Raw genomic sequence first — 25,583 nt, 5'->3', positions numbered from 1 at the left:
CGCACATGGCCTCCCTCCCACATGGGATGCCAACCCTCAGTTTACATGCAGCCCCTTGTCAGGCATCATTAACCTCCTGCAGGGCATCAGGTGGGTCCCCCAGCACCCAGCCAGGGCCAGGCACAGTGGGCTCAGGAATCAGGGCCAGGCTCAGGAATCATCTTAGAACAAAGGAGCCATCAGTCCAGTCCCCACAGTACAAAAGCCAGACTCCTCTCCAACCCTGAGAGATCCTTTTCCTTAGAAAAGTAAATAAATACCTGATGTCAGATTGTTTTCCTGTGACTTCCTCCTAAAATCGAAAAAAAAAAAACCAACCGGCATTAATGGTATTGAGTAATGAACTTAACACATCACCTCTCTACTGGATCATATGAACTGATGCCTCAGACTCGTAAACCACGAGGTCGGCTACTTGCAAAACTGAGCACCATAAACCCCTCACCAGGAAACGCAGAGACTGTGCTGATCACAGCTCGAAGTCAGAGCGGGCTGTCACCACCTGAGGTACCCCGAATCCAGAATCCACCACCGAATCCACAGCTGCCGGTTATTTAAGGGGCCCACTCCTGGGGCAAGTGGGCAGGATGTGCTCAAGCTTGAGAACTGGCTTCCCCAGGGGCATCCCTGGGTGTCCGGGTCACCAAGAGTCTAGTTTCTCATCTGTCTACTTTCACTCGGCATTGACAGCCACTCTGCGTCAGACGGGTGACAACACAGAGCTGCCTGGGACCAGGTGCTCCTGGACAGTCCTGATCCAGGGGAGGCAAGAGATGCATTCAGGGACTTGCCCGGCAGTCCAGTGGTTGACTCCACACTGCCGGTGCAGGAGGCATGGATTGATCCTTGGTCAGGAAACTAAGATCCCACAGGCCACGAAGTATGGCCAAAAAAAAAAAAAAAAGTGTGTTCAAAGTGCTTTAAGAGCCCAACAAAATTCAACTGCAGTCCTGGGGAGAAAGTGACCATCAGTCCAGGCCAGTGTCAAATCATGCCCACTCTACCCAAAAGATTCCATCTTCAGAGACCTCCCCAGCATCCCCACAATCAAAGACACCCACAGCAGGCCCCGACGATGGGCTACCTTGGTCCCACTGTCATCCCACTGCAGCCATCCTCCACCCAGCAGCAGACTGATCTTTTTACACACACAAAGCAAACCTTCTCACTCTGCTCACAAGCCTGCAGCAGCTGCCCGCTGCAGTCCACCTGCAGCCCCCCATGCCTCTCAGGTCTTGTCCCCCAGCGTCCTTCTGCCTGCCTGCCCTCTTCAGGCCCCAGCCTTTTTCTCGTCCCCCAAATCTGGCCCTTTCCCAGAGGCCAACTCCTCACAGCAGCCTTCCCAAGCCCATCTCAGTCCTTCCCATTTACCGCGTTGTTACTTCTCCGTGGCAATAGTGGTGTACACAACTGTTTAATCCAGTGCCGACTCAAAGCACTGTCCGTGAGCCAGCAGCATGGGCATCACAACCTGGTGCTTGTTAGAAACACAAATCCTCCACCCCAACCCTACGCACACGCAGTAGGGTAACGCATTCAGATCTCTGGGAGTGGGCCCCAGGAATCTGTGTTTTAAGTTCTCAGGGCATTCTTATGCATGCTCAAGTTTGAAAAGACCTGGTCTAGTTCACGTATTTGGTCCCTTGGTGACCACCTGTCTTCAATACACATGTGTCACCTTGGGAGCAGGAATGCTGCTCCATCTTATCTCTGCTGAACCCCCAGCACACAGAACAGCGTCTGGTAACAGCAGGCTGTCAGTCAGGATTTGATGACCTAACAAAAGAAGATGTGAGGGACTTCCCTGGTGGGCCAGAGGCTAAGACTCCGTGCTTCCAATGCAAGGGGCCCAGGTTCTATCTCTGGTCAGAGAACCAGATCGCATATGCCACAACTAAAGATGCCCTGAATGCCACAATGAAGACTGAAGATCCACATGCTGCAATAAGACCCTGCATGGCCAAAAAAAAAAAAGACACGAATTCCCGCCACACACAAACAAGTGCCAAGCAATGAAGCAGGTAAGCAGCCTAGCCCTACAGAGGCCACCAGTCTCACAGGGGAGACACCCAGGAAACGGTCATCTTCTACAGATTTATCCAGGCGAGAAGTAGGAGGCCGGGAAGGAGTTCAGCTGATTTCCGATGAGCGGTGGAACATCTCGGGGAATCTCTGTGCCCAAGAAGCCCAGGAGGACAGAACTCTGCCAAGAGGCCTCTGCCTCCTGGAGTTTCGACTCTTCTCAGACAAAAGCCAGAACAACCTCTCAGGAGAAACAACAAGCTGCGGGCAGAACCCACATTCATGGGAGTCATTTCACTCTTCCAGCGATCGGACCATGGACGCACTCTCTGCCCTGCCCTCATCCCCCTCTCCCAGTCAGTCTTATCACTATCAGTTTCAATAAAGTCCTAGCTCAGCCAGGATTCCAGGACATGTGCATCCCTTTTTACCCTGTCTTTTTTGGGGGGGGGGGGAAGCCACCTAGAAATAAAATGATACAAACGCTGACTTCACGTGGGCGCAGGGCATTCCGTCGCAGTGGTGTCGCCCTGTCAGTCTCCTCCTTCCCACTGCTCCTCGCACGTGTTTACTGGCGCCCGTAACTCCTTGAGTGCAGGGCAGGGCCAATCTTTTCTGTACCGCCACAAACCAGCCCCCCAGTACGCTTCTGAATATTCCCTGACCGAAGAACCGCTCTGCAAACCCCAAACGGCTTACAACCATAAGATACTTTTAGTTCCAGAATGAATCCCCCTATGCCTCGGCTACTGTAAGGGGGTATGTCTACCCCACCCCATCTAAAGATGGGAAAACAGGGAGAGGAAAGAGGGGAAACGCCGACGTTCAGACCCCCAGAGAGAGGCGAGCGGAGCGGGGGGACATTCATCTCCTGTCTCCCGTCCAGAGCGCTAGCCACAGGTACACTGCTTCCTGCAAGATGCCAACAGAAACAATACAGGTTGCAAATGAATGAAAAAGCCTAGGCACATAAAACTCTGGAATAACCGATAAGAGGAATGGAATTACAAGGATCGAAAGGCACAAGTCGTAGGAACTCGGAGGAGGAAAAGGAGCACAGTGGTCAGCGCGGGCTTGCCCCCGGGAATAGCGAGTCCGGCCAGCAGCATCTAAACCGCGGAGATCAGCGCCCACAACCGCTCGCGCATGCGCACTCGCCCACCCAGCACGGCCACACCCTCGGTCCCGGAGGCGGCGGCGCCGGCGGCGGGGCCTCACCTGTGGGCGCAGAGCGCTGAGAAGCGCCCAGGAGCGCGGAGCACGGCGGCCCCGCGCCGCGGCCCGGCCCCGCCTCCAGCCCCACTCGACGATCTCTGGAGGACTCGGCCCGCTTACCCGGCGCGGACCGGCCCTCCGCCCGCCGCGCTCTACTTCCGGGGCGGCGCCCTGGCAACCGGAGACGCGGCGTTGCCGGCGCCGCGACTGCTTCCGGGGTTAGACTGTCCCCAGTCTGCAGCTGCGCCTCCGACCTGCACAGCCCGGTACGCCCGGGGGCTGATGTAATACTTAACATCCAGAAAACTGAGATCATGGCATCCGGTCCTATCACTTCATGGCAAATAGATGGGGAAACATTGGAAACAGTGACAGACTTTATTTTGGGGGGGTTCCAAAATCACTGCAGATGGTGACTGCAGCCATGATTAAAAGACGCTTGCTTCTTGGAAGAAAAGCTATGGCCAACCTAGACACCATATTAAAAAGCAGAGACATTACTTTGCCGACAAAAGTCCGTCTAGTCAAGGCTGTGGTTTTTCCAGTAGTCATGTATGAATGTGAGAGTTGGACTGTAAAGAAGGAAGAGCGCCGAAGAATCGACACTTTTGAACTGTGTTGTTGGAGAAGACTCTTGAGAGTCCCTTGGACTGCAAGGAGATCAACCCAGTCAATCCTAAAGGAAATCAGTCCTAAATACACACTGGAAGGACTGATGCTGAAGCTGAAACTCCAGTACTTTGGTCGCCTATTGCGAAGAACTGACTCCTTAGAAAAGACCCTGATGCTGGGAAAGACTGAAGGCGGGAGGAGAAGGGGATGACAGAGGATGAGATGGTTGGATGGCATCACCGACTCAATGGACATGAGTTTGAGTAAGCTCTGGGAATTGGCTGTGGACAGGGAGGCCTGGCGTGCTTCAGTCCATGGGGTTGCAAAGAGTTGGACACGACTGAGTGACTGAACTGACTGACTGACTCACTGACTGACGTCCTGTGAGGAACCACCCAGGCCACCACCCCCAGGGGTCTCACAACCTTCCAGGGCCCAGAAATGAGATTGCCACCGATTGGGGCTCGGGATCAAGCCTGATAGCGGCAGGTAGAGCAGTATGATGCCTGGGGCCCTGGGCTCTAGTCCCTCTCTTCATCTCCTCTGTTGCTCAGCTTTAGTATCTGTAAAACTAGGACTGTTCATAGCACCAACTACGTAGGGTTTGTCATAGGGATAACATACAAGTTGCACTTAGCAAGTAGTAGTAAGTGGCCTACTCAAAGGTCACCTCATTTATGAAGTGTTCCCTGAGCGTGGGACAGATATAGTTCCTCAAACTAGATTTTTAAAACTCCTGTTCTGTTCAGTTCAGTTCATTCACTCAGTTGTGTCCTACTCTTTGCAACCCCATGGACTGCAGCACGCCAGGCTTCCCTGACCATCACCAACTCCTGGAGCTTGCTCAAACTCATGTCCATTGAGTCAGTGATGCCATCCAACCATCTTATCCTCTGTCATCCCCTTCTCCTCCCACCTTCAGTCTTTCCCAGCATCAGGGCCTTTTCCATTGAGTCAGTTCTTTGCATCAGGTGGCCAAAGGATTGGAGTTTCAGCTTCAGCTTCAGTCCTTCCAATGAATATTCAGGACTGAATATACTCAATCCTTTAGGATTGACTGGGTTGATCTCCTTGCAGTCCAAGGGACTCTCAAGGGTCTTTTCCAACACCACAGTTCAAAGGTATCAATTCTTCAGCACTCAGCTTTCTTTATGGTCCAACTCTCACATCCATACATGATTACTGGAAAAACTGTAGTTTTGACTAGATGGACTTTTGTTGGCAAAGTAATGTCTCTGCTTTTTAATATGCTGTCTAGGTTGGTCATAGCTTTTCTTCCAAGAAGCAAGCATCTTTTAATTTCATGGCTGCAGCCACCATCTGCAGTGATTTTGGAGCCTAAAACAGTAAAGTCTGTCACCCCCATCTATTTACCATGAAGTGATGGGACCGGATGCCATGATCTTAGTTTTTTGAATGTTGAGTGTTAAGCCAGCTTTTTCACTTTCCTCTTTCATTCTCATCAAGAGGCTCTTTATTTGCTCTTCGCTTTCTGCTATAGGGTGGTGTCATCTGCATACCTGAGGTTATTGATATTTCTCCCAGAAGTCTTGATTCCAGCTTGTGCTTCATCCAGCCTGGCATTTTGCTTGATGTATACTGCATATAAGTTAAATAAGCAAGGGGACAGTATAAGCCTTGACATACTCCTTTCCCAATTTGGAAACAGTCTGTTGTTCCATGTCCAGTTCTAACTGTTGCTTCTTGACCTGCATACAGATTTTGCAGGAGGCAGGTAAGGTGGTCTGGTATTCCCATCTGTGGTATTCCCATTTTTGAAGAATTTTCCACAGTTTGTTGTGATCCACACAAAGGGTTTGTCATAGTCAATAAAGCAGAAGTAGGTATTTTTGTGGAACTCTCTTGCTGTTTTGATGATCCAGTGGATATTGGCAATTTGATCTCTGGTTCCTCTGCCTTTGCCAGATCCAGCTTGAACATCTGGAAGTTCATGGTTCACATACTGTTGAAGCCTGGCTTGGAGAATTTTGAGCATTACTTTGCTAGCGTGTGAGATGAGTGCAATTATGCAGTAGTTTGAACATTCTTTGGCATTGCCTCTCTTTGGGACTGGAATGAAAACTGACCTTTTCCAGTCCTATGGCCACTGCTGAGTTTTCCAAATTTGCTGACATACTGAGTGCAGCACTTTCACAGCATCATCTTTTAGGATTTGAAATAGTTCAACTGGAATTCCATCACCTCCACTAGCTTTGTTCGTAGTGATGCTCCCTAAGGCCCACTTGACTTTGCATTCCAGAATGTCTGGCTCTAGGTGAATGATTACACCGTCATGGTTATCTGGGTCATGAAGATCTTTTTTGTATAGTTCTTCTGCGTATTCTTGCCACCTCTTCTTAATGTTTTCTGCTTCTGTTAGGTCCATACCGTTTCTGTCCTTCATTGTGCCCAACTTTGCATGAAATGTTTTAAAACTCCATCTGTTAGGAAAAGGCAGCCTGGCCAGTGAGAAGTTTAAAACTGAAGCCAGGTCTAGATTGAATCCTTCCAGACTGCACTAGCTTTGTGGCTTATGGTAGGTCATGTCACTTGTCGGAGCCTCAGTTTCTTTTTCATAAATGGAGACAATAGCACCTACATTGAAGGGTTGTTGGGAAGATTAGTTTTAAAAAAATTTAAAAAGGTGCTTCAGTATAGCTCAATTAGTTGCTCAAATATTTGTTGAATTAATACACAATAAAACAGTATGTACTCCAGACATCTGTCAGCCATGAAAGTGTATTGAAGGCAGCATGAAAAGAGGAGAAACAATTTACAGACCTGCTCTGTTACATCCTAGGTGTCTGGGCACAGGACAGTCGCAGTCTGTCTCTCTCTTTTTTTTACCTTTCTTTTAGCATTTGTTCCAGAAAGGGTAATTCATTATTTATGACACACAAAATGCATCAGTGTTTGTCACTCTCCTGAATTTTTTAATCACCAACATCATGTGTTACAGGGCACAGATCTGCAACCACCGTGTGCATCGTTCTGCAGTAGTTTACTGCTTATGACACTTGTTTATAATTGGTGCACATGTAAGTTTAGACATCAGAAAACAAACCTTTAGTTGGAAAAAACAAACAGTGCCAAGGAAACAGAGTCTAAGCTCATACTGCTTGTCACATGCCAGGCCAATAAAGCCCAACAAATAAGCCCAATAAATCGAGAGACAGGTTTTGGGAGCAAGGAATAATGACTTTATTGAAAAAGCCGACTGACTAAGAAGGTGGTAGGCTCATGTCCTAAAGAACCATCTTGCCTGAGTTAGAATTCAGACTCCTTCTATACTAAAAGGGGAAGGGAGTAAAGTCAAACACTTCTTGGTTCCCATCAGCCTCCAGAGGGGATTTGTTCATTTCCTCCTGCCACCTTTCACAGGTGGACCTGGTCAGGAGGTTCCTATGAGCTAAACAAAGGTATTTTAGCTTAATGCTCTTTACCGGGAGAGCAGGATTCCCAGAGATGGGCCATTATGTAGAACTTAAGTTTATAGGCAGCATCCCTTCAGTGATTAACGTAATAGAATACAGAAAGGTTCTTCCCTATTACATTAACACAGTTAATACACAAGATCAAGAGTCAGCAAACCATTGGTCAAATCCAGCCCACTACCTGCTTCAGAAAGCTAAGAATGTTGTTTCTTTGTGACCACTTGCAACTTATTTGATGATAGCGAACACACTAACTTTGTACCCCAAATAAGTGAAATTATCTCCCCTCCTGCCCCCAAAGAAATCCATTCTTCTCATTTGTAGATCTCAATTGTTATTCTATTTTTAATCAATTAAAAATTGTGAATTTTTACAAAAGTGATGAAAAGCTAACAAGGTTATAAAACTTACATTAAGCAAGGAAAATAAATTAAATTTTTTTAAGTTGTGAAAATGTGTGGAACTTTTAAGTGGCAGAGTCTGGATTTGAACCTAGGAAGCCTAATCGTTCACACTACTGCCCTCCTGAAAAGCAAAGAGCCGCCTTCCGGAGAGATGGTGCACTTTCAAGGTGATGCTCTGAGCTTCGTTTGCAGGCTTCCTGAGACCTGCGCACCGCCTTGCCCAGGCCCCCGGAGCGCTTTGAGTCCATCACCATTTATGTTTGGCGCCATCTAGTGGAGCCAGAGCTACTGTGCACCCGGCTGCCTACGTCTGCCCCTCCTTGGTTCTGGCCTCAGCCCTTAACCCCAGGAGGTAAGGTTAAGGGTCACAGATGATGTGCTTAACTGCTGGCTCCTAGTAGGTGTTCAGTAAACACTGTTTCCCAGATGAAACGTCTCTGCAGTGGCTGGTTTCTGAGGCTGGTTCCTCGGGGTCATATTCCGCCAAGGAATATGAAGAAATACCCACAAGGAGTGGGATCAGCTCCAATACTTTGGCTACCTGATGTGAAGAGCCAGCTCATTGGAAAAGACCCTGATTCTGGGAGAGATTGAAGGCAGGGGAGAAGGGGGAGACAGAGGATGAGCTGGTTAGATAGCATCAGTGACTCAATGGACATGAATTTGAGCAAACTGCAGGAGACAGTTAAGGTCAGAGGAAACTGGCGTGCTGCAGTCCATAGAGTCACAAAGAGTCAGACACGACTTAGTGACTGGACAACATCGTGGGGTCAAGACCCCATCGTGGGGTGATCCGGCCCAGCCCCTTCCTGGCCTCTGCTGTCTACGGCCCTCTGCTTCCTTGGCAGGTGGTCCCACTGCCCCACCCCCCAGGCAGGGGTGCTGTCTTCATGTGGCCCCCACAGCCTTCTCCACCCTGAACACGGCACATCCTTCACCCAGCTCATCCCAACAAGGTTGATGGCAAAGTCTGTCCCGGTGTCTTTTTTGCTAAGAACCACCAGCTTCACATTGACTGAGGGCCAGAACTCTCAGTTACATCATTTTGAAGTTTGATGCAAAATGAAAACGTGGCAACTCTTGTTCAAAAATTATTAGGAATTTCAAAGCAACTACAGCAGCGTTAACCACATGAGGGGCCAACCTGCGCATGGGGGCCCTGGGCGGCGGCCCCGGTGGCTGGCCCATGAAGCCCGCCCTCCTGGGTGCACGACAGCATCCTAAGATCTTAGCCAGAGCTCCCCTCATTAACACCCTCTCGAGGACCCTGCCTGATGAGTAGTTTTATCTCATACATTATTTAATGTGATAAAATATTAATACATGCAACATAAAATTTACTATCAGTCAGTCAGTTCAGCCACTTAGTCATGTTCCACTCTGTGCGACCCCATGGACTGCAGCACGCCAGGCTTACCTGTCCTTCCCTGTCCATCATCAACTCCTGGAGCTGTCCGAGTCCATGATGCCATCAACCAGCCTCTGTCGTCCCCTTCTCCTGCCTTCAGTCTGGCCCAGCATCGCGGTCTTTTCCAGTGAGTCAGTTCTTCACATTAGGTGGCCAAAGGATTGGAGCTTCAGCTTCAGCATCACTCCTTCCAATGAATAGTCAGGACTGATTTCCTATATTAACCTTTTAAAGTGTCCAGTTCAGTGTTGTGATACAGTATATCCACATTGTTGGGTAACCAATCTCTAGAATTTAGTTATCTTGCAAAACTGAAACTTTTCCCACTAAACACTAATTCCCGTTCTCCTCCTCCCAGCCCTAATGACCACCGTTCTACTTGCTGTCTCTACGAATCTCACTCCTCCAGGTGTTTCACCTAAGTGAAAACATTTAGAATCTGTCTTTTTTGTGACTGGCTTATTTTATTTAGCATAACATCCTCAAGTTTCACCCCTGTTGTAGCCTGTGTGAGCATGTTTATTTTTCTTTTTAAGGTTGAGTAATATCCCATTGTATGTATTTACCATGTTGTTTATTCATTCATCAGTCAGTGGACATGGATTTGAGTTGTGAATAATCTTTTGACTATTGAGAATAACTCTGAATATGAGTGTTCAAATATCTGTTCAAGAGTCTGCTTTCAGTTTTTTTGGATATATTCTCAAATATGGGCTTGCTGGATCCTTTGACAATTCTGTGTGTCATTTTTTTTGAGGGACTGCCATACTGTTTTTTACAGTGGCTACAACTTTTTTTAAGTTTTGAGGCACTTTATTATAAAAAGCTGGTGCGTGAGTGCGTGTGTAGTCATTCAGTCATGTCCGACTCTTTGCGGCCCCCATGGACTGTAGCGCGCCAGGCTCCTCTGTCCATGGGATTCTTCAGGCAAGGATACTGGAGTGGGTTGCCATGCCCTCCTCCAGGGAATCTTCCTGACCCAGGGATCGAACCCAGGTCTCCAGCATTGCAGGCAGATTCTTTACCATCTGAGCCACCAGGGAAGCCCAAAAAGCTGGTACATAAATGAATAAGTATTTCAAATTCACCATCCAGGAACTCCCTGGCTGTCCAGTGGTTAGGACTCCACACTTTCACTGTGGAGGGCCTGGTTTCAATCTCTGATTGGGGAACCACGATACCACAGACTGTGCAGCTTGGCCAAAAAAAAAAAGGTAAAATTCATCATACATTTACTTCATGTTTTAACTTGACCGTCTAGTAAATCTTTAGCATCATTGATTTTAGACTGCTGTATGAGGAGATTCTCCCTTGCATTTGTGATTTAAAAGCATAATTCATTGATAAACATTGCTTACTTTTCTTTGCTGGCCATAGGACTTACACTGTAGCAGTACTAGTGCCGGTTCCCTTGTCCCTTTGGGTTCAGACCCACCTCTGTCGTAGCCACCACGGAAGGCACATTTTGATAGACTTTGAAACACTTGTTCTGCTTAAGGTTCCATACGCTTCCTGACCTGTGTGGAGACATAAAACGGCCTGCAAGTCCTGCAGCAGGAGTGATCAGCCCAGCGGCTTCCACTTCACTGGCCGAGGGTCCCGCCCGGCTGCCCTGCCCGCCCCCGGGCCTGGCTCATCCCAGCCCAGAGGCCACAGCCGCTGATTCCACACCTTGACCACCCTGGCTACAGCATTTCTTTTTTCCTTAGTTGCAGCATGTGGGGTCTAGTTCTCTGACCAGGGCTCGAACCTGGACCCCCTGCATTGGGAACTCAGAATCTTAGTCGTTGGACCACCAAGGAAGTCCCATTTTACATTCCCTCCAACAAAGCACAAGGGTTCCAATCTCTCCACATCCTCACCAACACTTATTTCCTGTTGTTGGGTTTATTTATTTATTTCAGTAGCAAGGATGATGTGGTATGATATCCCTACTCTTTTAATATGATGTCTGAAAAAAAAAAAGGAACCTGAAGCTTGGAGGCAGGAAATAGCTTGGCCAAGGCCATGAAGTCCATCCACGTCATTAACCCAGCTGCGATGGTCACTGATTGCCCTGATCGACTCACGTTGCTGCGGAGGAGGCCAGCCTGCCTTTGTCAAGGTGCCAGCCAGGACCACTCGAGGGTTCTGACGGAGCCCCAGCCCAGCTCCCTGAGGCCACGACGAACCTCCGGGGTGCCCAGTTACTCAAGAGCCAGCAGCAGCCGCCACCCTGCTTAGACTCAGGGCAGTCGGCACGCCCGGCCCTGCAGGCTCACGGCCCTCAGCCCCTCAGCCACCACCACGTGCCCCCCGCCAATGCTGTCCCGCCCCCCAAAGCCTCCTGCAGCCTCAGTGCCACGCTCAGGTCCTGGTGTGGCCAGGTCCCCAGCACCCGCACCCTGAGCCCCGGCTGTGTGGAGGCCAGAAGGCCAGAACCAGGATCCAGCCCGAGCATCCTCTAAGACAGGGGTCCCCAACCTCTGGGATGTTATGCCTGATGATCTGAGATGACGGTGAGGTAATAATAATAAAAACAAAGTGCACAATGAATACAGTGCACTTGAATCATCCCGAAACGGCCCCCTGTCCTGGTCCATGGAAAAATTACCTTCCATAAAACTGGTCCCCGGTGCCCAAAAGGTTGGGGACCACTGCTCTAAGGACTGAGGAGGGGCTCCGGTACTGGCCCTGGCTCTGTCTGACCCGTTTTTGACCCACAGTGGGAGTCGGGGGAGAGAGCTGTCTGGTGTGGAGCCAAAGGAGCAGAGTTCCTGTGAGCTCAGACATGATGGAGAAGGGACGTCCCCGGCGGTCCGGTGGTCAGGACTCTGTGCTCTCACTGCTAAGGGCCTGGGTTCTATCCCTGGTTGGGGGGCTAGGATCCCGTATGCTGCACAGCACAGCCAGAAAAAGGAAGAAATGGGTGAGAATGGAAATGGGGAGGGAATCAAGACCTGGACCTCCTTGGGAAAAACCTCTCAGGAGTAGCTGCTTTCTTGACAGCATGGTTGCCCAAGAGTGGGTTGCGAGCTCTGTTTAGAGGCAGGACCAGCATTAGAGAGCACACAGTTCATTTGAAACATAAGTTACCGGGGCCTCACTCCATGAGTGGGCTTCCCAGGTGGCGCTAGTGGTAAAGAACCCACCTGCCAGTGCAGGAGACACAAAAGATGTGGGTTCGATCCCTGGGTCGGGACGATCCCCTGGAGCAGGACATGGTAACCCACTCCAGTATTCTTGCCTGGAGAATCCCCATGGACAGAGGAGCCTGGCGGGCTGCAGTCCATGGGGTCACAAAGAGTTGGACATGACTGAGCGACTAAGCAGCAGCTGATGAATTAAGCTCCCCAGGCCCAGTTCACACCACGGTCTCTGCATCACACCTCCATGGCCACAAAGGCTGACACCAATTCCCTGTTCAGCACAGCTGGAAAGTGAGGCTCATGGGGGCAAGGAGGCTGGCCCAGGCCCCACAGTTCTTCTTTAAACAAAAAATCTCTTTTTAAAAAAAAAAAAAAAAAAAGAATGTATTTATTAGATTGTGTCAGGTCTTAGTTGTGGCATGCGGGCTTAGTTATTCAGCAGCAGGTGGGATCTTAGTTGCCCAACCAGAGATGGAACCTACAACCCCTGCATTGCAAGGCAGATTCCTAACCACTGGACCACCAGGGAAGCCCCAGGCCCCATGGTTCTTCCGGGCCCCCCGCAGGCCTGGCCCAGGCCCTGCAGAAGATTCGCAGGGGCGGATGTTCGGTCCTGACGGGGCTGCACAGGGCTTCGCCTCTTCCCTCAAAACCAACAGTCCCACCTCACAGGCACCGAGTATTAGAGGACTCAGACCTCTACATGTTCAGCTGAATAGTTTTTCCCAAACCCAACCACCCCCCTAGACACTGAGGCCCCCAAGGGCAGGGGCTTTGGACGCCCTGTGTTGTCTCCAGAGTCAGGCTGCTCAGGGGAGACGCCAAGGGCAGGCTGGGATGAACAGGTGAGGGACCCTGAAGCTGGGAGTTGGTCCCACCCGAGTTCCAGTTGGGGCTTTGACCTGCCGGCTTCCTCGTCTGTGAGTTGGGCTCCAAAAACGTGCTTCCCCGGATTAGAGAGAGGAGAAATCTGTGCTGCAACGGCTTCTCGGGCTGTGGGCACCAGCCCAACGCAGGCGGCTACGCATCTGTTTCCAGACCCTGATGTTGGGCAAGATTGTGGGCAGGAGGAGAAGGGGGCAACAGAGGATGAGGTAGTTGGATGGCATCATGGACTCAATGGACTTGAGTTTGAGCAAACTCCGGGAGATGGTGAAGGACAGGAAAGCCTGGCATGCAGTCCATGGGTCGCAGGGTCGGACACGACTGAGCCACTGAACACCACCACCACCAGGTTTAAGCCAGGGCCTCCTCTCCAGAATTCTCCTTCCCAGGAAGCTCGGTCCACTCGGGGGGCTCAGCCCAGTCCCTCGGGGGGCGATTGTGTCCCTCCACCTGCTGGGTGAGCAGCTCCCTTCCTTCTGAGGCAAACGTCCACACTTGAGCTTCCAGCCCCCACATCTTTGCTCACACTACCCTCCAGCCCAGAATGTCCCCCCGTGAACAATCGGGGTCAGAGAACGTGCGTTTGGCATGTTTTGAGACACCAAGCTGCCCTCCCGGGAGGCCGCATCCACATGTGTTCCCAGTACAGCTGCCCCAAAAGACAAGGTTTCTGCAGCTCTGCCCACGCAGGGTGTTATCAACGGCTCACACGCTCGGCGGTATCAGTATTGTTTTATGTGCGTTTCTTTCGTTATTCATGGGGATATGGGAGTACATACACTTCTTCAGAAAAAAGGACAGGACAGCAGAACTTTGTCTTTTTTTTTTTTGCAGCTCCGTGAGGCTTCAGTTTAGTTCAATTCAGTCGCTCAGTCATGCCCGACTCTTTGTGACCCCATGGATTGCAGCACGCCAGGCCTCCCTGTCCATCACCATCTCCCGGAGTTTACTCAAACTCATGTCCATCGAGTCGGTGATGCCATCCAACCATCTCATCCTCTGTCGTCCCCTTCTCCTCCTGCCCTCAATCTTTCCCAGCATCAGGGTCTTTTCAAATGAGCTTGGGGGATCTTAGTTCCCAGACCAGGGCTTGAACCCACACCCTCAGCAGTGAAACTGCCAACTCCTAACCACTGGACTGCCAAGGAATTTCCCCCTGCAGAACTTCAAACGAAATTATTTCCTGGGAGTTCCTCAGCAGTCCGGGGGTTAGGACTCCTCACTCTCACTGCCAAGGGCCCAGGTTCGATCCCTAGTTGGGAGTCCATAAATAAATAAACAGTTCCTATGAGAGAAAACAGCCCTGAACACTGTGGTCTCCCAGGCCCTCATCGTTCTTCCAGGCAGGGGAAGGGGAGTTGAGAAAGCCATGATCAGCAGTCGTGAGATGAGGAAACCCCAGGGCCTGGAATGAGAAACTGTGCACCTCATCACCTGCGGGGCCTCAGTTTCCTCCTCTGTAAAATGGGAGCTGCAGGTCTCATCCTATAGGGTTGTTGTTGATGATGAAATGGGATGGAAGGACTTCCCTGGTGGGCCAGTGGTTAAGAATTCTCCTGCCAGTGCAGGGGACGCAGGTTTGACCCTCAATCTGGGAAGTTTTCACACGCCCCAGGGCATGTGGACTAAGCCTGTGTGTCACAACTCCCGAACCCACACACTGTGCAGCCCGTGCTCCACAACGAGAGGAGCCACTGCAATGAGAAGCCCGCCCGTCGCGAGGAAGAGTAGCCCCCCGCTCGCCCCAACTAGGGAAAGCCCACGTGCAGTGACGAAGACCCAGAGCAGCCAGAAACAAACAGAGCAGTGTGTACATGTAAAAATAAACAAATAAATAAAATCAAAATGAGAACCAAGATGGCAAAGGGGAAATTCATTCATCTGTGAAACAGATGTCTACCGAGGGCTCGTCACGCGGGGTGCGGAGGAGTGAACGCATACACAGCCTCCCCTCTTGGGGTTTACAGACGGGGCCTTCCTGGAGCAGAGGCGTGGACAGCAGCGGCTGCCGACACCATGGCCAGTCATCCCTGCTGAGTGTGGGCCGAGGGAGCCGCTAGGACCTCTGTTATTGTTTTGAAAAAATCTGCTATCGTGCTGATAAACTCGGCTGTCAGGAGGGATGTTATTTCTGGGTGAAGGGAGGTTCTGCGGGACCGGGGCTCTTCCTGCCGGCACCCACGTGGGCCTTGTCCCTCCTGCCAGACCCGACTTGAGCGATAACCTGAGGCCTTGAGCCTGCTCCTGGCAGGGGACACTGGTGGCCAGCGCGGCAGGATGTCCACAGTGGGCTGCCCAGGGCCTCCACAGTGTTTCAGGAGCAGATATCACCCCCTCCCTGACCCTGGATTCCTGGAATTGTCTGACAGAGTGGAGGTCTGTTCTCCGTCCCCCTGACAGGTTGCAGGAGATTAGGTTATTTTGGTCACACCGGCCATTTCGGTTTTTGGCTGGAGCTTGTGTCTATTAAATTGTCCTGGCTCTGAGTGGAGTGGCCTGACTGGTTAAGCCTCGTAATCTGCTCTGAAACGTGCTGGCTCTGTTTCCAACTGTGATGGTCCCCTTGTCATCAGCACCGCTGGCCTCTCCTTGGGTTCCACCATGGGCTCAGCTTGCCAAGTACTCTCTGGCAGCCAGGAATCTGGATCTTGAGTAAATCCTCACTCTTCACTGTCTCAGGTCTGATTCATTGTGCTTTGTTTTATTGCATTTTAATTTGTATCAGCTTTACTTTACATACCCCAAAGTATGTAGGCATTCAGCTTACATACAAATCTGAAGCATTCAGCTCAGTGCAAGGAGACCCAGGTTCAATCCCTGGGTCCGGAAGATCCCCTGGAGGAGGGCCTGGCAACCCACTCCAGGATTCTTGCCTGGAGAATCCCATGGACAGAGGAGCCTGATGGGCTACAGTCCGTGGGGTCACAAAGAGTCGGACACAATTGGAGTGACTGAGCACGCGGGCACCCCTCCGACCACCAAGCGCGTCACCCCAGAAAACTCCCTCCTGCCCCTTTCCAGCCAACACCCCCCCACCTCGAGAGGTGGCTGTTAGCCCCTCCATCACACAGATGCGCTTCGCCTGCTCTCCGCCTTCACACAAACAGAATCAGGCAGTGTGTTCTCTCTTGCGTCTCTGCTTCGACCTTCTTTCACTCACCATGCTGTCTATTGAAAAGTTACTGTTGAGGGCGCTTCCTTGGTGAGTCAGTGGTGAAGAATTAGCCTGCCAATGCAGGAGACACAGGTTCGATCCCTAATCTGGAAGGTCCCACACGCCGTAGAGGAACTAAGCCCAGAGCGCCACAACTACTGAGCCCTCGCTCTGGAGCTTGAAAATGCTGCAGCCCGTGCAATGCGACAAGAGAAGCCACCGCAATGAAAGCCTGCTCGTCGCACCTAGAGAAAAACCCACACACCAGCAAAGACCCAGCGCAGCCAAAAATAAAATGAATAAATACATATATATATTTTTTTAAATTAGTGTTTGGGGAATTCAGTATGATGTAGGTGATGGATAAACCCAGATGCTGTTACTGAAGAGAGGGTTTAAGAACTGAAGATGCCAAAAGCTGCATGATACAGTCAAAAATTTTTATTTTAAAAATTACTGTTTCATGACTAGAAACATAATACACATGTATAGCAAAAGTTACAAATACTGTACAAGAGAAAGAAAAGACCACTCAGCGATCCCCACACCTGTTACCCGATCTTGACCTTCTGGTGTGTTCCTCACACAACTTCCAGCGAAAGTGAAAGTCGCTCAGTCATGTCCAACTCTTTGTGATTCCATGGATATAGTCCATGGGATTCTCCAGGCCAGAATACTGGCCTTTCCCTTCTCCAGGGGATCTTCCCAACCCAGGGATCGAACCCAGGTCTCCCACATTGCAGGCGGATTCTTTACCAACTGAGACACACAACTTTCAAGGCAAATCAAAAAAAGTCTTCTATGTGAATCAACTCACATTATATTAAGACTTATCCTGCAGCCCTTGAATCTCAGTTGAGACAGCACAGGTACAGACGTCTTTCTGAGTTAGTGCGTATGGATTGACCTCAGACTTTCACATTGTATTACTTAGAAGCCGGTCCCCAGATCTGGGAAAGGTGGAACACGGGAGAAATAGGAGCTGAAAACAATTCCCAAGTCTTTGCCCTGAGTGCCTGGAAGGCCAGAGCGGCTGGCGGCTGAGATGGGAAGGCTGGGTGAGATGTCAGCTGGTGGGGTGCCGGTTTCTTCTGGCTGCGCAGGGCTGAAGCGCCCCCAGATCGGCGGGGAGATGGAGGAGCTTCTTTGCCGCCCAGTGGTCACCCGCTTATGCTCTCCACTCCATTTCCTGGGCGGCGGTCTTAGCCCTCTGTTTTCAGGCCCTGGTGTCCCCGCTCCCTGTGGCGCTCTGGCCCTAGGCAAGCCAGCGCCGTGGCCTCCCTCCAAGGCCAGAGTCTGTCTTGCATCAGGGGCCCCCCGTGCCCCCCATGCCGGCTCCTCACGCTCAGAGGCCCCTGTTGAGCAGAGCGGGCTGAGACTGCAAGGGGCCCAGGAGTTCAGCTCCGGGGCATCTGGGCCTGACCGGCTCATTTCCAGGGGTTCGCAACACATGGGAGATTCTAGGGGGCCACGGAGGGCAGAAATCCATCTGCATGTGTCTTCGGGGCTGTGAGGAGGTTCCTGCCAAAGCTTTGGGGGAGAGTTGAGGGAAATGGCGGCTGGGGTCACTCCCTCCTCTGGGTTTCCCAGATGTCATTCAGGCTGCCAAGGACCAGACTTGACCTTCAAAAATAAGCTCACTGCTGCTGACTCTTGTCCCCAGAGGCCTCTCGCCAGGACCTGGAGAAGTATCTGGTTCCAGGCAAGCACCCAGGGCTCTCCACCCACCTCCAACCTCCTCTCCATCTCCACTGGCTCCCGGCTGGAGACCCACCACACGGCGGGGCCCCAGCCCTGGATCTTGATCTCAGTCAGCCCCGCAGTCCCTGGGAGTTCTCAGAGTGCCCTCAGCTGTCACACAGCCTGGACCCCAGACGCCAGAGCCTGGGGTCCTCCTGCTACACAGGTCACGCAGCCTGGTCCTTGCAGACTCAGCCTACACCCGCCTGGCAGCAAGTCCAGGTGGGGCTGGCCTGAGCCCACACTCTGACCCCAAGGCCCAGGGGGAACCGCCCATGCACAAGTTCAACTCTCCCATCTTGGACCACCATTACCAGGCTCAAGAGAGACCAGTCCCCATGGGTTCCTCACGAACACTCCCGCCTTCCCCCACAGCTCCAGGGACGACCATATAAGTGCACACCCACTCCTCACATGGCGTCTTAGTGCAGGACTGTATTTCCTTCCAGAATATTCTGTACGGATTTTCTTTAAATGTTGGTCTACACTGGACACACTGATTTGTAAAGTGTGTTTCATTAAATAGATGATGTATCTCCAAGATAACAGTTTCTTTGTGAACATGTCAAACTCTTCATCAGTTTTTTTTTTTTTTAATTTGGCCACACCATGCAGCTTGTGGGATCCTTGTTCCTGACCAGGGATTGAACCCACGCCCTCGGCAGTGAAAGCATGGAGTCCTAACCATCAGACCACCAGGGATTCTCTCAAACTCTTCAGCAGTTCTTAAACCCTGTCTTCAATAACATCCTCTGGGTTTATCCATCACCTCCTATGTATCAGGCATCACGCTGAGAGCTTCCTGTGCGTTCACCCTCACAGCAGCTCTGGGAGGTGGGAACTTCACAGAGGATGGGCTCAGGAAGGCCCATTGCTGCCTGAGGCCACACAAGTTATAGTCGGCGGAGTCAGGATTCTAACTCACGGCTGTGTGACCCGGAGTCCCAGCCCTCACCGACCAGGCTGCAGGCTCCTGACTCAGAACATGCCTTTACCCCGATTTCCATTTTGTTTCACTTTGAGGGACTCATTGGAAGGGACCCTGATGCTGGGAAAGATTGAGGACAGGAAGAGAAGGGTATGACAGAGGATGAGATGGTTGGATGGCATCACTGACTCAATGGACATGAGTTTGAGCAAATTCTGGGAGATGGTGAAGGACAGGGAAGCCTGGGTGATGCAGTCCATGGGATTACAAAAAGTCAGACATGACTGAGCGACTGAATACAGACTCAGCAACAAACTCAACAACAACAGACTTCCCAAAGCTCAGCTACAGACCCCCAGGTCAGACGCATCAGAGAGACCTGGGTTCAAGCCCCAGCCCTCCAGTCTCTTGGCTGTGTGGCCGTGGACCCCTCAGGACCCCTCTTTGAGGCTCAGTTTCTCCATCTGTGCAATGGGGCGATCCACACTGCAGGGGTCATCCAGGTAAGACACCCAGCCCACCGGGCTCTCAATGGCCTCTTGTCCTGGGAAGCTGCCCCCACAAAGCATCTACCAGGTGGGCGCGAGTGGAACAACACTGTGAGGAGCTGTTCGCTCTAGCTCCTGGCAAGGAGCTCAGGCCCAGCTCAGGCAAGAATCTTGAAACCTTTTGACAGGTCCCTCCTGGTACTACAGAGCCCCTGTCAAAGCTGGAGGATTTTCCCGACAAGGTTCCCAGTCAGTTCAGTTCAGTCACTCAGCTGTGTCCAACTCTTTGCGACCCCATGGACTGCAGCACGCCAGGCTTCCCTGTCCATCACCAACTCCGGGAGCTTGCTCAAACTCATGTCCATCGAGTTGGTGATGCCATCCAACCAACTCATCCTCTGTCGTGCCCTTCTCCTCCTGCCCTCAATCTTTCCCAGCATCAGGGTCTTTTCAGATAAGTCAGTTCTTCGCATCAGGTGGCCAAAGTATTGGAGTTTCAGCATCAGCATCAGTCTTTCCAATGGATATTCAGAGTTGATTTCCTTTAGGATTGACTGGTTTGATCTCCTTGCAGTCCAAGGGACTCTCAAGAGGTTCCCAAGGCTGGGACAAAAGTCTGGGATGGCACATGGAGAGACAACCATTTACAACTTGCTTTGGGGACATCTCCAACAGTCCAATGGTTAAGACTCTAGGCTTCCGATGCAGAAGGTACGGGTTTGATCCCCGATGGGGGAATTAAGATCCCACATGTCTCGTGGCAGGGCATAAAAGAAAAGTAAAGAAAAGTAAAATTAAATAAAACTTGCTCTGACCCCTGGGTCCCCTGGGTGGGCCCTGGATGCAGAGGCCAGCACTTGGCAAACTTGCTTGGCCAACCTTCTCCCTGGGGTTCCCAGCTGCCCTCTCCTCCTGTCTCAGGCCTTGGACATGGGAATGTCCTCGCATCTTTCAAGTCTTTTCAGGAAGACTGCATCCTCACTGAGGCTTCCCTTGACATCGTGGCTAAAGGACCCACCTCTCCCCCACTCTCCTTGCACTCCCTGGCTTTTCTCTTCTGACTTGCGTGCTTGCTGTGTGCCCAGCTGCCCAGAGCTCTATTTTCTGGTCAGCTGGTTTCTCCTCCACTGTGTCCCGCACTTGGCAGTGAGCCCTGTATCACTGCCATGAACGAGTCATCTCTAGATCTCCATCACCCACACCCCAGCCAGGCATACTGTAGGTGTCAACCAATATTTCCTAAATGAATGATCAAAGCAAATCACAGTAAGAACAAAACTCAACCCTAGCTTGGCGCAGAGGGTCTGCTGGCCCATGGACCCCACAACTGCAGAGAGGTGTGGTCATGGCCCCAGCAGGAGGGGCTTACCTGGGGCTGGGGCATCCAGAAACTCTTTGGGAGGGAGGCTTCCAGGCGAGGAAGGGACTCCCTGGGGGTTAGGTTGCTCTCCGATAGCAGGATCCACAGTCCACCGGCCCTGGGACAGGCCAGCAAATCTCAATGAGGAAAGGGAAGCTGAGGCCCGGGAGGTGTGACGCCAGCTATGGTGGGTGGAAGGGACACTGCAGCAGGAGTAGGGAGACCCAGGCTTGACTCCACCTCTGTTGTTCATGGGCTGGTTGGTCTCTTACAAGTGGCTGGCTTTCTTCTGCAGAGCCTCAGTTTCCTGATCTGTAAGATGGGGCCATAACGTTTCTCTTGCCTGTACTGATACACAGACTGTTCATGTGCACTGGCGTCTATAATAACATGGGACAGTGGTAAGGATTGCAGGCAATAATAGAAAATGCTAAGCACTAGGATTGAGGGATCTGAATGGATCATGGCAGCTACTATTGTTACTGTTATTGCTATTATCATGTGCTATCCTTTTTTGGACTGACAGGAAGCCAAGGCCTTCTACAGGCCCAATTCCTATTCAAACAGCTTTTGCTTCCTCCTGTCCATTTAATCTGGATATTACTTGGGAACCTCGCAAGGCAAATATTTTCACTCACCCCTTCCTTGGGCACTTCTATCCCCTATCTGTCCCCAAACTGTCGTTTTTCCTTCATCTGTTCTGCTAATGTTTGTTGTTGTTCAGTCGCTAAGTTGTGTCTGACTCTTTGTGACCCCATGGACTGTAACACATCAGGCTCCTCTGTTCTCCCCTATCTCCCAGAATTTGCTCAAACTCATGTCGATGATGCCATCCAACCATCTCATCCTCTGTCATCCCCTTCTCTTCCTGCTTTCAATCTTTCCCAGCATCAGGGACTTCTCCAATGAGTCATTCTTTCCATCAGGTGGCCAAAGTATTGGAGCTTCAGCTTCAGCATCAGTCCTTCCAACGAATATTCAGGGTTGATTTCCTTTAGGATTGACTGGTTTGATCTCCTTGCAGTCCAAGGGACTCAAGAGTATTCTCCAGTGCCATAACACCAAAGCATCAGTTTTTCAGCCCTCAGCCTTCTTTATGGTCCAACTCTCATATCTGTACATGACCACTGGAAAAACCATAGCTTTGACTAGGCTGACCTTTGTCGGCAAAGTGATGTCTCTGCTTTTTAATACACTGTCTAAATTTGTCACAGCTTTCCTTCCAAGGATCAAGCATCTTTAATTTCAAACCACTGCCCCCAGTGATTTTGCAGCCCAAGAAAAGAGAATCTGTCACTGCTTCCACTTTTTCCCCTTCTATTTGGTATTAAGTGATGGAACCAAATGCCATAATCTTAATTTTCTTAATGTTGAGTTTCAAGCCAGGTTTTTCACTCTCCTCTTTTACCTTCATCAAAAGGCTCTTTAGTTCCTCTTCACTCTCTGCCATTAAAGTGGTGGTGATGGTGGTTTGGTCACTAAGTCGTGTCCGACCCTTGCGACCCAGGCTTGCGACCCTTGAAGCCCGCCAGGCTCCTCTGTCCATGGGATTCTCCAGGCCAGAAGGCTGGAGTGGGTTGCCTTTTCCTTCTCCAGCCATTTATCTAAGGTTGTTGATATTTCTCCTGGCAATCTTGATTCCAGCTTGTGATTCATCCAGCCTAGCATTTCATATGATGTACTCTGCATATAAGTTAAACAAGCAGGATGACAATATACAAACTTTTCATACCCCTTTCCCAATTTGGAACCAGTCTGTTGTTCCATATCCAGTTCCAACTGTTGCTTCTTGACTCACATACAGGTTTCTCAAGAAATAGGTAAGGTGGTCTGGTAATCCCATCTCTTTAAGAATTTTCCAGTTTGTTGTGATCCACACAGTCAAAGGCTTTAGTGTAGTCAATGAAGCAGCAGAAGATGTTTTTCTGGAATTCCCTTGCTTTCTCCAAGATCCAGTGACTATTAGCAATTTGATCTCTGGTTCCTCTGCCTTTTAAACCCAGCTTGTACATATGGAAGTTCTCAGTTCACATATTGCTAAAGCCTAACTTGAAGGATTTTGAGCATAACATTGCTAATATGTGAAATATGTGCAGTTGTACGGTAGTTTGAACATTCTTTGGCATTGCCCTTCTTTAGGACTGAAACGAAAACTGACCTTTTCCAGTCCTGTGGCCACTGCTGAGTTTTCCAAATTTGCTGACATACTGAGTGCAGCACACCTACTATGTGCCTGACACCATGTCTTCAGCTTTGAGATCCCTCTGGAAACATTCTTACACACATCAATGAGATCATGCCTTTGCTTTGCCCCTCTCTTTTTAAAAAATATTTACCTTTATTTGGCTGCGCCAGGTCTTAGTTGCAACAAGTGGGATCTAGTTTCTTGACCAGAGACGAAACCCAGGCCCCCAGCATTGGGAGCGTGGAGCCTTAGCCACTGGACCACCAGGGAAGTCTGCTTCCTCTCTCTGAGTCTGTTTTCTCATCTGCAGAGTGCGTTTAGAGAGAAGCCCCTATTTTGGAAAGCTCCTCCTTCCGTCTGTAAAGCTGCTGCTGCCACTGCTGCTAAGTCGCTTCAGTCATGTCCAACTCTGTGCGACCCCATAGATGGCAGCCCACCAGGCTCCCCCGTCCCTGGGATTCTCCAGGCAAGAACGCTGGAGTGGGTTGCCATTTCCTGTAAAGCAGCCCAGGGCAATGCAGGCTTTGCAGGGTTTGGAGTTTACCTGATTTGAGAGACCCTAACAGAAAGGATTACAAAATCAGAAGAGGCCAGGAGAGAGGGAAGGAGGGGTCTCGAAGCCGAAACTCTGCTGGGAGTTCACTAAACCTTTGATGATTATCTCCTCTGACCCTCCCTTTAACCCTATACGGTGGAGGTGGGAGGGGGCATGCTGTCATCCCATTTTACAGATGAGAACAATGAAGGAAAAAAATATTCATGACATCACTCCAGAGGTGGTAAGGAGGGGTGGGGGGACTCCCAGTAGGTAGCGAATAGCAGAACTCAGGGGAGAGGAGCCCCCCAGCACCTGCTCTTTCGCTCTCAGAAGAGGCAGCAGGACGGAGGCACACAAGCCTGCTGTGTTCCCGGGACAGCAGCTACTTTGTAACCCTAGTGGTCTGCCCTGCCCTCCTCCACCTCCACACCCCAGCTTAATATCGGTGGGAGCTCAAGACTCTCCTGCTCCCTAACCCACCCCAGGGCTGGGGACCATCCCTCCTGGAATTTTTCTGGTGTCTCCTCTCACCCAGGAGGTTTCCAGGGCCCTTCTCTGCCACCCATTTCCCCCCAGACCCAGGAGCCCAGAGCCGCAGGGACTGTCCTCACCATGGCAATAGGAACACAGGTGAGGTGGATGGTACAGCTGGAAGGATAGGGGGTGGGAGGAAGGGGGGCAGGAAGACCCCTGGCTTTGGTAGGATGCTGCTGAGGCTGTTTCTACAAAGCTGGAGTCTGACTTTTCACATCTGTGAAAAAGACTTAAAAATGCCTAAAGCCTGGACTTCCCTGGTGGTCCAGTGGTTAAGAATCTGCCTGCTGGGACTTCCCTAATGGTCCAATGGCTAAGACTCTGAGATCCCAGCACATGGAGCCTGGGGTTCGATCCCTGGTCAGGGAACTAATATCCTACATGCTGCAACTCCGGGAGTTGGTGATGGACAGGAGGGCCTGGCGTGCTGCAGTCCATGGGGTTGCAAAGAGTCGGACAAAACTGAGCGACTAAACTGTACTAATGCCGCAACTAGCGGCATAGCAAAAGAAAGAAAGAAAGAGAGAGAGAGAGAAAGAAAGAAAGGAGGGGACACAAGTTCAATCCCTTGTCTGAGAAGATTCCACATGCCTCAGAGGAACTAAGCCCCTGGAGCACAATTGCTGAGCCCACTTTCCTAGAGCCCTTGCTCCACAACAAAAGAAGCCACTGCAGTGAGAAGCGCAGATAACTAGAAAAAGTCTGCAGGGAGTAACACAAAGGCGCAGTGCAGCCATAAATAAATAAATTGTAAAAAAAAAAAAAAAGCCTAATGCCTGATGGTTGCAGGGCCTGGGGGAGGAAGGAGGAGTTATTGTTTAGCAGGTGTGCGGCCTGTTCTCAAACATGGGACGTTATGGAGATGGATGGTAGTGATGGTCGTCCAGCACTATGGATGGGTTTTGCCTTTTCATACTGCTCAGGGGGTTCTCAAAGCAAGGATACTAAAGCGGTTTGCCATTCCCTTCTCCAGCGGACCACGTTTTGTCAGAACTCTTCACCAGGACCCCTGAAGAGCTGACTCATTGGAAAAGACTCTGATGCTGGGAAAGATTGAGAGCAGGAGGCAAAGGGGCAACAGAGGATGAGATGGTTGGATGGTATCACCGACTCAGTGGACAGGAGTCTGAGCAAACTCCAAGTGGAGGACACAGAAGCCTGGCGGGCTGTAGTCCATGGGGTTGCAAAGAGTCGGACACGACTTTAGGGACTGAACAACAACATGGATACCACTACACAGTACACTTCCAAATGGTAAAGATGGTACATTCTGTTATGTGTGTTTTCACACAATTAAAAAAAAAAAAAATTGAAGAAAAAAACAAACCCAAACAAAACTTAACTCCTGAAGCGGCCAGCACAGAGAACTGGGATATTTGAGCACTGAAGTCACGCTGTCATTTAGCAGGTCATTAAGTTCTCTTTCATGCATGTACGTGGGGGAAAAAAAAGCATCAAGAAGCCCTAAGGACTTTTTGGGGCAATCCATGTCAAGACCCTGGATCACCCACCCAAATGTAGTCAGGGGGACTCATCCGGACAGTTCTG

At 50.6% G+C, this 25,583-nt stretch overlaps 1 protein-coding gene across 5 annotated transcripts in view; it reads right to left on the bottom strand.

Annotated features, from left to right (window-relative positions):
- The window catches only part of TTLL1 (tubulin tyrosine ligase like 1), a 33,978-nt gene extending 30,585 nt beyond the window's left edge, over positions 1 to 3,393 (bottom strand). For 3 of the 5 annotated variants that reach the window (XR_006264213.1, XM_043441119.1, XM_043441117.1), the window contains exon 1: positions 3,241 to 3,393. The gene's annotated coding sequence lies outside the window, so the exon portion shown is untranslated. Of the gene's footprint in view, positions 1 to 260; positions 293 to 3,240 lie in introns of all 5 variants that reach the window. The other 2 variants (XM_043441118.1, XM_043441120.1) reach the window with 2 other exon arrangements.
- Positions 3,394 to 25,583: the final 22,190 nt, after the last annotated feature.

This window comes from Cervus canadensis, chromosome 21 (genome assembly GCF_019320065.1).
Source record: "Cervus canadensis isolate Bull #8, Minnesota chromosome 21, ASM1932006v1, whole genome shotgun sequence".
In the NCBI taxonomy this organism is placed as follows: Eukaryota; Metazoa; Chordata; class Mammalia; order Artiodactyla; family Cervidae; genus Cervus; species Cervus canadensis.
Note: the sequence above shows the minus strand (reverse complement) of the source record. Positions and strands in the feature narration are given on the sequence as shown.